The sequence below is a fragment of the Kogia breviceps genome, chromosome 2, assembly GCF_026419965.1.
Source record: "Kogia breviceps isolate mKogBre1 chromosome 2, mKogBre1 haplotype 1, whole genome shotgun sequence".
NCBI lineage: Eukaryota > Metazoa > Chordata > Mammalia > Artiodactyla > Physeteridae > Kogia > Kogia breviceps.
This window is the reverse complement of record NC_081311.1, coordinates 170,670,552-170,682,009: the sequence shown is the minus strand read 5'-3', so window position 1 is coordinate 170,682,009 and position 11,458 is coordinate 170,670,552. Positions and strand designations below refer to the sequence as shown.

Genomic DNA, 11,458 nt, shown 5'->3' with positions numbered 1-11,458 from the left:
GAATAGCTGGATCATATGGCAACTCTAGTTTTGTTTTTTGAGGGACCTCTATTCTGTTTTCCATAGTGGCTGCACCAATTTATGTTCCCACCAACAGTGTAGGTGGGTTCCCTTTTCTCTACATCCTCTCCAGCATTTATTATTTGTGGACTTCGATATGAGTACTCTGAGAGCCATATGATAGCACAAAAAGTACAATAATTTCAACTGAATTTTAAGAGTATTGTTTTAGGCTCTGCCATATTGAGAATCTCCCAAGTCAGGAGAGAGAAAGAAGAGATGAAAGAAAGGTGTGTGTGTGTGTTTAAAGCAGAGACACACTACAACTGCATACTGAACCCATTTCTAAATGGAAACTTTTGTAGATAAGTGAAATAAGTGAATTCTTTCAATCGACTAAAACAAAAATAGAGAAAATTGTCAGTCAAACCAATTCCTCAATATCATGTCCTCAAGAAAAGGAAAAGTTGGTTATCTAAATTCTTTGGTTTTTTACAGCTTTTTTTTTTTTAAGATGTTGGGGGTAGGAGTTTATTAATTAATTTATTTTGGCTGTGTTGGGTCTTCGTTTCTGTGCGAGGGCTTTCTCTAGTTGTGGCAAGCGGGGGCCACTCTTCATCGCGGTGCACAGGCCTCTCACTATTGCGGCCTCTCTTGTTGTGGAGCACAGGCTCCAGACGCGCAGGCTCAGTAGTTGTGGCTCACGGGCCTAGTTGCTCCGCGGCATGTAGGATCCTCCCAGACCAGGGCTCAAACCTGTGTCCCCTGCATTAGCAGGCAGATTCTCAACCACTGCGCCACCAGGGAAGCCCTTTACAGCTGTTTTGATTCTATGTAAGACCAGTCTGATTTGAAAGTATTATTCATCTGGTAAATAACCAAACAGATTTAGGACCCTGAAAACCTAATTCCACTCATGAACATCTTCTTGTCTTATCTGTTCTGTTTTGAAATCTTGTCTTGGCTTGTTTCACAAGGACCTTATGAAGTGTCCCCCCCGCCCCCGTCCCTCTTCCCCAAAAAAGTGGAGCAATACAGTCATTAAGCCCATTGTCTCCTCCTAGCCTTGCCTGGACTTAGAGCACAATGCCTGGACGTATGAGGCTGTGGAGCATTATTCATTGCTGACATTGAGGCCAAGTGAGTCAGGATTAGCCTCAACAATGCACCCTGCTATTTGCTATTTGGCCAGGAACAGGGTTCTCATCCAATACAATGCTTGTGCACATTCAGCTCATTGCTTGTCCGTGTACATCCCCACACACAGGGAGGAGTTTTACAATCCAAAGTGACAACCATGTGTCCTTGGCTTTGTTCTCACCAGGGACAGGAAGGGGACTGCTCTGTGCTCTGCATTCTACCTCCTTGGCTGCTAACCCTCTAATGCAATTATCTGGGCAAAGGACTCGAGTTTGCTTGTAGTCTTTATATGGACATCTTGTGCTGGTTATTAAGGAATTTTCTTTAATAAAGAGGCATTTTGACTTAACCTCAAGGGGTCACTAAGGTATCCAGGCATCATGACAAGAACTTCAGTGGATCAATACTAGAAAATTACTTCAAGAAAAGGGAAATCAAGCTGAAGAGAAATATGGCCAAGAGACTCATATATAACTAGTCCTCTGTTTAGGGATATTAAAGCCTGTGTTGCTGAACATAAGTAGGAAACTTGAAGAATAGACTTAAATTTTACAAAGGGAAGAAGACTGTTCCACTGAGTGCTAAAAGTATAAAATTTCCAAGTCCAAGTCTTGTAAAGTCATTGCCTCCCTTCAGTCCTTACGTGATTTAGATCCCCTTTGGCTGTGAGGGTAGAGTGTGAGGGACTCCTTCTGATTTATAGGAAAGCAGTGTAGCTACAAGCACCTGCCTAAGAACTACCTATCATTTTGAGTCCATATATTTATTCCAGCAGCAGAGGCTGACAGAAACTGACAGGCATTTTGAATTTAGTCCTTCATACAGCAACAGGTAAACAATGATCACCTGTGTATAAGGAAGCCTCCATATGAGAAATTTACTCAACCAGGTACCTTGCTGCTGTGACCAGAGGAAAAAGCAGCCCTTCAATTCAATACCTGCATTATTTTCCTATCGCCTCTGTGACAAATTACCACATTACTGGTTTTAAGCAACACAAACTTAGCATCTTATAATTCTGGAGTTCAGCAGTCCAAAATGGGTCTCACTGGACAAAAATCAAGATTTCAGCAGAGTTACTTTGCTTCTGGAGACTCTAGAGGGAAATATGTTTCCTTCCCTTGTTCAGCTTCTAGAAGTTGCCCTCAGTCCTTGGTTCATGGCCCCTTCCAGCAATCCCACCACTCTGACACCTGCTTCCATTGTCACGGTTCCTTTTCTGACCCTCCTGACTCCCTCTTTCTCTTATAAGGACACTTGTGATTACATTGGACACAACCAGATAACCCAGGATCATCTCAAGATCATTATATTTAATCACATGTGCTAAATCCTCTTTGCCGTGTAAGGTAATATACTCACAGTTTCAATGACTAAGACTTGGACATCTCTGGAGGCTATTATGCTGCCAAACCCAGTACCCCTTTCCATTTTCAAGCCAGAAGCTATTGGACATTTCTATATTTAACTCTTAACTCTTCTTGCTCTACTCATCTCAACTGACCCAAACTATTACTTGTAACTTCCTACTCCTTTACAAGATTGTGAGCGTCTAAGAAAAGCGGATGCTGTGTTCTGCTTACTTACTATTGTATTCTTCGTAGTCCTTAGCATGACGGAAAAAAAAGTTAATAAAATGGAGTTATTGAAAAGTTAAAACTCCTGCCCATTGAAAGACATCATTGAATGCTTTCCCAGGCAGCTGCCGAAGATGGCGGAGGGGCAGGCCCTGGTGCTCGATGGCCGAGGCCATCTCCTGGGCCTCCTGGAGGCCATCATGGCCAAGCAGGTGCTTCTGGGTCGAAAGGTGGTGGTTGTGCAGCTGTGAGGGCATCAGCATTTATGGAAATTTCTATAGAAACAAATTGAAGTACCTGGCATTCCTCCGCAAGCGGATGGACACCAACCCCTCTGGCTGCCGCTACCACTTCCGAGCCCCCAGCCACATCTTCTGGCGGACAGTGCGAGGCATGCGGCCCCACAGGACCAAGCGAGGCCAGGCCGCTCGGGACCACCTCAAGGTGTTTGTTGGGATCCCACCACCCTATGACAAGAAAAAGCGGATGGTGGTTCCTGCCGCCCTCAAGGTTGTACGTCTGAAGCCTGTGCGGAAGTTTGCCTACCTAGGGCGGCTGGCTCGTGAGGTTGGCTGGAAGTACCAGGCAGTCACAGCCACCCTGGAGGAGAAGAGAAAGAAGACCAAAATCCACTACCGCAAAAAGAAGCAGCTCCTGAGGCTATGGAAGCAGGCCGAAAAGAACATAGAGAAGAAAACTGACAAATTCACAGAGGTCCTCAAGACCCATGGATTCTTAGTCTGAGCCCAATAAAATTGACTGTTTATTCTTCATGCTTGGCTTGGCCTGGCCTTCCTCCATCACCACCCTAGGATGTGGGGGACCCCCAGGGGCTGCCATCCAGGTGCCACAGGCAGCCTGGGGCTTAGAAGACTGGGTATAGTGAAGCGGCCTTAGCCACTGCTGTTTAAGAAAGACCATTTTAAAAGCGTAGACAGTTATAAGGGCTGTGCAGGCAGAATTTGCCTGTGACCTATTCATTCATGAGAGCTTTAGGACATGGACAGTTGGAACAACCAGTGCTGTTGCAATATTGGCAAAAGTGAGCTGGAAGACCTAATTGGAAGGGATCCCTGCATCGCTTACAGGGAGTCTGTTTAAGAGTCCCACATGGTCAGTACTATACTCTGCAGCTGTTAGGATGTGAGAGAATGCTCAGGAACCATGAGTCTGGGGTTCTAAAAGGTGTTTATGGAAGGGAAGTACGGCCCAAGGGGTCACAGGCATTGCCCTTGTGTCTTCCCTACATTTTGTGATCCAAAACTAATAAATTATTTTTAAAGAAAAAAAAAAAGTAACAGAAAGACATCATTGAGTAGCGGGGCAAAATTAGTGGGATTGCTGCTTCCAGCAATGTCTAAATAACAGGGACTAGGTTTACCTTCCTTCCTAAAACAACTTAAAAAATCTGGATAAAATATATGGCACGATGGTTATTAAGATTTGGACAACAATGAAAGACAGTGAAACCTGAGAGATGGGAAATAAATTCAATGAACCCTATGCTTGCCCTGATGTGCCCCCTGGAGGGAGTTTCTGTCTGAAGCAGAGAATGGGATCCCAGGGAGAGTACATTGATGGAGTGTGTGTGGATAGAGTTTGCAGGGTAGAGAGTTGGAGGAGAGAAGAGAGACCTGTAGAGGGTCCTGCTCAAGTCTTCAGCTAAGTACTGATCAGTGAAGGTTTGTGAAGAAACTATCCAGGTCTGCGGAAAGAACTCTCTGAAAAGAATAGAAGAACAGTACCAGGAACTCACACAAAGCCAGAAATAGTTTCTATTCCCAGCAGGCAGAGTAGAAAACCTCATAATTCATGTGGCATTGGGTAGACTTCTCAGAAGGCTTAGCTTCAGTTTTGAGACAAAAGTACCCTAGAATAAAGTCTGCTTTAGTACCAGATAACAAAACTCAAAAGCAAGTTCTGAAAGGGTAATACTGTTTGTAAGTAACTCAACTGCATCCCAGAACAAAGCTCAAAAATATTTACAGAAATACTACAATATCCAGCAAACAAAAAGGTAAAATTCTCAATGTCTGACATCCATTCAGCAATGAACAGAATTAACATTCTGAATTAACATTTGGAAGATGTCAAGTATGACCCATAATGAGGATGAAAATCAGTCAATAGAAACTGATTGAAGAAGTATACAGATAATAGAATTAATAGATAAGACATTTATAGGGTTATTACAACAGCATCCCATAAGTTCAAGAGGCTAGAGGAAAGATTGCACATGAAAACTAGACACAAAGAAGACACAAAGTGACCCAAATTATCTTCCAAAGATGAAAACTAAAATATCTGATATAAAAAATACAGCAGATTAAACACTGGAGGAAAAAAGATTAGTGAACTTGAAGGCATACCTATAGAAGCTATCTAAAATAAAACCCAGAAAGAATTTTTTAAAAATTGAAAAACAATAAAGTAGAAACTAATACACCATTGTAAAGCAATTATACTCCAATAAAGATGTTAAAAAAATTGATAAATAAAATGAGCAGAGCATCACTTGAGGTGGAGGGGATGCAACTTTAAACGTCAAATATACATATAATTGGAGTCCCCAGAGCAGAGGAGGGCTTTTCAGTTCTGATCTATTTTGAATACATTTGCTATGAATATTCATACATTATCTGTATGTATGCTTTACATTCTCTTGGGTACATACCGAGGAGAGAAACTGCTGGGTCCTAGGGATCATAAAAGTTTAACATTTAAAAAAAAATGTCAAATAATTTTCCAAAGTGGTTTTATTATTTTACATTCAATACAGCAATGCATTAAAATTTCAGCTCCTTTGCATCCTTGCCAATGTTTTTACATTATCACTCTTTTTAATTTTAGCCATCTTAATAGGCATGTAGTGATATTTCATAGTGGTTTTAATTTGTATTTCCCTGATGACTAATATGGTTGAGCCTCTTTTCATAGGTTTATGGGCCCTTCATATATATTTCTTTATGAAATGTCTGTTGAAATCTTTTCCCTATTATTTTATGGGGTTATTTCTCTCTTTATTATCAAGTTGTAAGAGTTATTTTATATATTCTGGGTACGAGTCAAATATAAGTATTGTAAATATTTTCTCCTCTTCTGTGGCCTTTATCATTTTTATAGTGGTGTCTTTTTAAAAAGCTCTGTTGAGATATAATAGACATACAATAAACTACACATATTTAAAATACACAATTTGATCAGGTTCAGCATACATGTACACCCGTGAAACACTGATTCCAATTAAGTTAATGAACATTTCCATCATTGTCAAAAGTTTCCTGGTGCCCCTTTTGAATACTGCTTTACTACTCTTCCATGTCCATCCCCAGGCAACTATCAATCTACTTGTGTCACTATAGATTACTTTGCATTTTCTATAATTTTATATAGATAAAATCATAAGTGTTACATCTTTTTTTCTAGTTTCTTGCACTAGCATAATTATTTTCAGATGTATCTACATAGTTTGTATAATAATATTTCTTCTCTTTTTATTGCTGAGTAGTAGTCCCTTGCATAAATATAGCACAATTTATGTATTTATTTATCTGATGATGAGCATTTGAATAGTTTCCAGATTTTGACTATTAAAAATAAATCAAATGAATATTTGTATAACAATCTTTGCATGCACATATGCATTCATTTCTCTTTGGTCTAAAATCAATGACCTCAGCATCCATCTTAAGACATAGAAAAATAAAAGCAAATGAAATGTATAATGAGCAAATGAAAAGAAACAGTAAAGATGAGAACAGAAAAATCAATGAAATCAAAAACAGAAAAACAGGTAAAAATTAATAAAGACAAAATTTGTATTTTCAGAGGGTAATAAAATAGTAAACTTCTAGCAGACTGACATACTAATTAGGGAAAGAAGACACCAAAAGACACACACACACACACACACACACACACACACACACACATGTGTATGTGTGTATGCCTATATATATATATATATATATATACACATACACACACATATATATATATGACTTCACTAAATGAAGAATATCTGCTCTTCCAAAAATAGTGCTAAGAGCATGAAAAGAGAAGACTCAGACTAGGTAAAAATATTTACAAATTGTATATCTGATAAAAGCCTGTATCCAGAATAAAACCAACAATAAAAACAAAAACCAACAACCCAAATTAAACACTGGCAAATATTTGAACAGTCACTTCACCAAAGAAGGTATATGGATGACAGATAAGAACATGAAAAAGTGGTGAACATCATTAGTCATTGGGGAAATGCAAATCAAAACTACGGCAAGATATAATTATGTATCTATTAGAATGTCTAAAGTTAAAAAGATTGGCCATATCAAGTGTTGGTGAGGATGTGGAAGAACAGTGCCCCTCATAAACTGCTGGTGGGAATATAAAATGGTACAACCACTTTGAAAATCAGTTTGTCAGTTTCTCAAAAAGCTAAGCATACATTTACTAAATGACCCAACCATCCCACTCCTAAGTATTTTCCAGGACATAAATTGAAATCTGCAAATATGAATAACCCAAGCTTTGGAGGGAGCTTCAAGTTTGTGGTTTAGTTTCCTTCACAAGAAAGTGTTATTCAGATATCCAATGTAGATAAAATACAGTCATTCCGGTCAATGTGAGGTTTCCTGTTGCTGATTGGAGAACCATGTTCAGCCTCTAGGTTGAAATATCATTTTATATCTTTCCTAAATCACAACATTATTTGAAGAGCATCCTTCATTCATTCAACATTTATTAAACATCTATTCTGATTAGTAAATATTTTTTCCTCCCTGGTTACATACAGGCCTTAACTAAAGCGCTAAAGAAAGTATTTCTTATTAATTTGATCGCTTTTAAACTCCCTTTCAGTATATCATTATTTTGCATGTTTATTAACTGTCTATTCCTCATTATCTAAAATCTCTTAATAGCTCAACTACATTTGGAGCATTTATTTTCCCGGCCTAGTTCAGTTCTTCCGTTATCATCTCTGATTCATACTTCCCACTGAAAAAAATATTTTAAATTAAATACATCTTCATTTTAGAGTCTTCAAGACAAAATTTCAGCAAGCAGGAACCTGACTGATATTTCAAACCTGAAGACAAATTTGATGCTTGTTTCCTTTGTGTAAACTTCTCTTTGGTCATGCGCAGTAGCTGGGTTCACAGGTCAGCAGATGTGATATGAGAAACAAACTGGGTCAAGGCTCTATCATGAGATCAGAGAAAATAGGCTTTCTCGCCAGTAGAAACAGAGCAAAGTGTTTTCAAATCTCGCAGCTCCCAGCAAGCCCTTGTGTTTCCATTTGGTCTGTGAAGCAGTTCAGCTCACCCTCTCGTGATGTTGTGACAGCCTTTGTCTCCGCCCCAGCAGCCCAAAGACTAAAGGAAAATGGGATGGGTAGCTATTTTTCTTGCATTGGAGAAGACAGACATGATTTCACAGAAAAAAAAAAGATATCTGATCTTTTTAGCCTCCTTTGTTTCCTCTCTCCAAGTTTTGCAGCCCTTTTTATCTGTAAATAAATTTTAAAAAATTTGTACATACATTTTCAAAATGTGCTGCATAATACAACTTCATACATTTAGGAAGCTGACAGCTGCCCTCTGAGGTATATAGCCTGACAGCCTAAAATCCAGAAATCAATCATTTAGATATAGCGATGCTATGCTCTGGCTCCTGGTATGTACTGCGGCACCCAGGAATCACTTATTTGAGATATGCCACCGTAGCTCTGAGAGATTAAAGCACCACATCCAGGAACAATTGTGTTGGTGGGAGGGGGATGTTCTCATAGATCTGCCATGTTACAGCCCAGAATCCAGCAGTCAACCGGGCAAGTCTGTGCTGAATCGGAGCTTCCAGAAACCTGTGAAGAAGCGGGATGACAGTTCTGTTCTTCAACAGACCATTATGAACTAATTAGCATACATGAATTGCAGATTTGAAGCATTAAAGTGATGTACAAATCATTAATTTTTTGTCAAATCCATGTCATCCTTGTGTATGCCTTCCTATTTTAATGTTGCATGACAGTGAAAAGAGGTACAATCCTCTGTATGTAAAGAGGAGAGATTTGGTGTAGCTGATATAATGAGATCTATTTAAACACTATGTATTTTCCAGCTTTGAATAAATCTACTTGGAAAAATGCGACACTTGTCCCATTAGGGTTAATTGTGAAAGGATGTTAATATATTCAAACCCCCAGGGGTAGTTCTACATGTTGTCTGAGTGAAACAGGGGATGTAAGACCAACTTCACATTTAAGCTTTCTTTTTAAAAAGTCCTCTTTCTGATGAATAAAAAGAGCCATAAAATCTTTCTCACCAACTATGTAAAGTGTAACTATTTAGAATGGGAACTGAGCTTTTGGGTGTGTGAGGGCTCCAACAACAGCAGATCTGTTCTCGTTAACCCAATGCCAAACTTAATTTATAAAGATGTATAATGCAATGCAATGGAAAAGGGAAAACAACATCAAAGCTGATTTTCACACTGGAAAAGGCTTCTAAATATTAATTTGTGTTTTTAAAAAATTTTCTCTGTGTATTTAATTACTAAAGCTATTAGTGCTTAAACAAATGCTTGGTGTTTCATTTGAATTTCTTTTTTTCTTATTACAGCAGAGTCACAATGCTTAATTTGTTAATACTGTAATAGTTGTCATGGTAACAGACTCTAATATTATATATAAATATGTATGTGGTGTATATATGTGCATATTACAAATATATAGTATGGATGATCATGACTTGATACCAAAAGCATATTTCAGGAGACTTAGCTCTTGAAAACCCTAATTAAAAATGCAGTTATACTTTATGAGCCTAAAGATATGGTCACAAACTCAAGTCTTTTTACTTGGGAAAAATGCAAGTTCTGAGGAAGGGGGAAATGTTTTCTCTCTTCTTGTGGGTTCTCTTCTCCAAAGCAGAGTCAATCCATGCCTGGGGTTATACTCTACAGACTTTTTCTTCTCCCCACTCCCTTCCCCACCAACTTTTTTTTAACCTCAAAAAGTCTACCTAAAATGAAAACCAGGACCAAACCCTAGGGGCAGATCCTTTTCCAAAAACCATTCTTATATCGAGAAGACAGAGGGATGCATTGAGAAGGGAGTAGTAGAGGGTGAGATGACTTGTTCCATTTGTATTGGTAAGAGAGGGGACTTAATAATAATGAAAAATACATACATATGTACCACTTGAATTAGACATTTCACACAACTCTCAGTAAATGTTTAAGATGAATTTGTATAGTCTTCATTTTAGAGATGAGGAAGCTGAGGCTCAGGGTGGAGGAGTAAAAATTGTCATGAAGGTTAGATTTGCTAAAGCCTATACTCTGTACAATGTCACCTTGCTACCCTGAGGCCTTCGTTCTTTTTTTGAATTTTATTTTATTTTTTTTTAATATAGCAGGTTCTTATTAGCTATCCATTTTATACATATTAGTGCATATATGTCAATCCCAATCTCCCAGTTCATCACACCACCACCTCCACTGCCACGTTCCCCCCTTGGTGTCCATACGTTTGTTCTCTACATCTGTGTCTTTATTTCTGCCCTGCAAACCAGTTCATCTGTACCATTTTTCTAAGTTCCACATATATGCATTAATATACGATATTTGTTTTTCTCTTTCTGACTTACTTCACTCTGTATGACAGTCTCTAGATCCATCCACATCTCTATAAATGACCCAATTTTGTTCCTTTTTATGGTTAATATTCCATTGTATATATATGCCACATCTTCTTTATCCATTCATCTGTCAATGGGCATTTAGGTTGCTGCCATGACCTGGCTATTGTAAATAGTGCTGCAATGAACATTGGGGTGCATGTGTCTTTTTGAATTATGGTTTTCTCTGGGTATATGCCCAGTAGTGGGATTGCTGGGTCATATGGTAGCTCTATTTTTAGTTTTTTAAGGAACCTCCATACTGTTCTCCATAGTGGCTGTATCAATTTACATTCCCACCAACAGTGCAGGAGAGTTCCCTTTTTTCCACACCCTCTCCAGAATTTGTTGTTTGTAGATTTTCTGATGATGCCCATTCTAACTGGTGTGAGGTGATACCTCACTGTAGTTTTGATTTACATTTCTTTAATAATTAATGATGTTGAGCAGCTTTTCATGTGCTTCTTGGCCATCTGTATATCTTCTTTGGAGAAATGTCTATTTAGGTCTTCTGTCCATTTTTGGATTGGGTTGTTCATTTTTTTAATATTGAGCTGCATTAGCTGTTTATATATTTTGGAGATTAATCCTTTGTCTGTTGATTCATTTGTAAATATTTTCTCCCTTTCTGAGGGTTGTCTTTTCATCTTGTTTGTAGTTTCCTTTGCTTTGCAAAAGCTTTTAAGTTTCATTAGGTCCCATATGTTTATTTTTGTTTTTATTTCCATTACTCTAAGAGGTGGATCAAAAAAGATCTTGCTGTGATTTATGTCAAAGAGTGTTCTTCCTGTGTTTTCCTCTAAGAGTTTTATAGTGTCTGGTCTTACATTTAGGTCTCTAATCCATTTTGAGTTTATTTTTGTGTATGGTGTTAGGGAGTGTTCTAATTTCATTCTTTTACATGTAGCTGTCCAGTTTTCCCAGCACCACTTATTGAAGAGACTGTCTTTTCTCCATTGTATATCCTTGCCTTTGGGCCTTCTTTAGTGCAAGGTACCAGAGCCATAAGCCTACTCCTTCCAAACTAATTGACATCACACCTGGTCCCCCATACAGTTG

The 11,458-nt window shown here is 38.5% G+C and overlaps 1 pseudogene; it reads left to right on the top strand.

The window, feature by feature from the left end:
• The first annotated feature begins 2,851 nt into the window (after positions 1-2,851).
• Positions 2,852-3,488, top strand: LOC131749956 (large ribosomal subunit protein uL13 pseudogene; annotated as a pseudogene).
• The last annotated feature ends 7,970 nt before the right edge of the window (positions 3,489-11,458 follow it).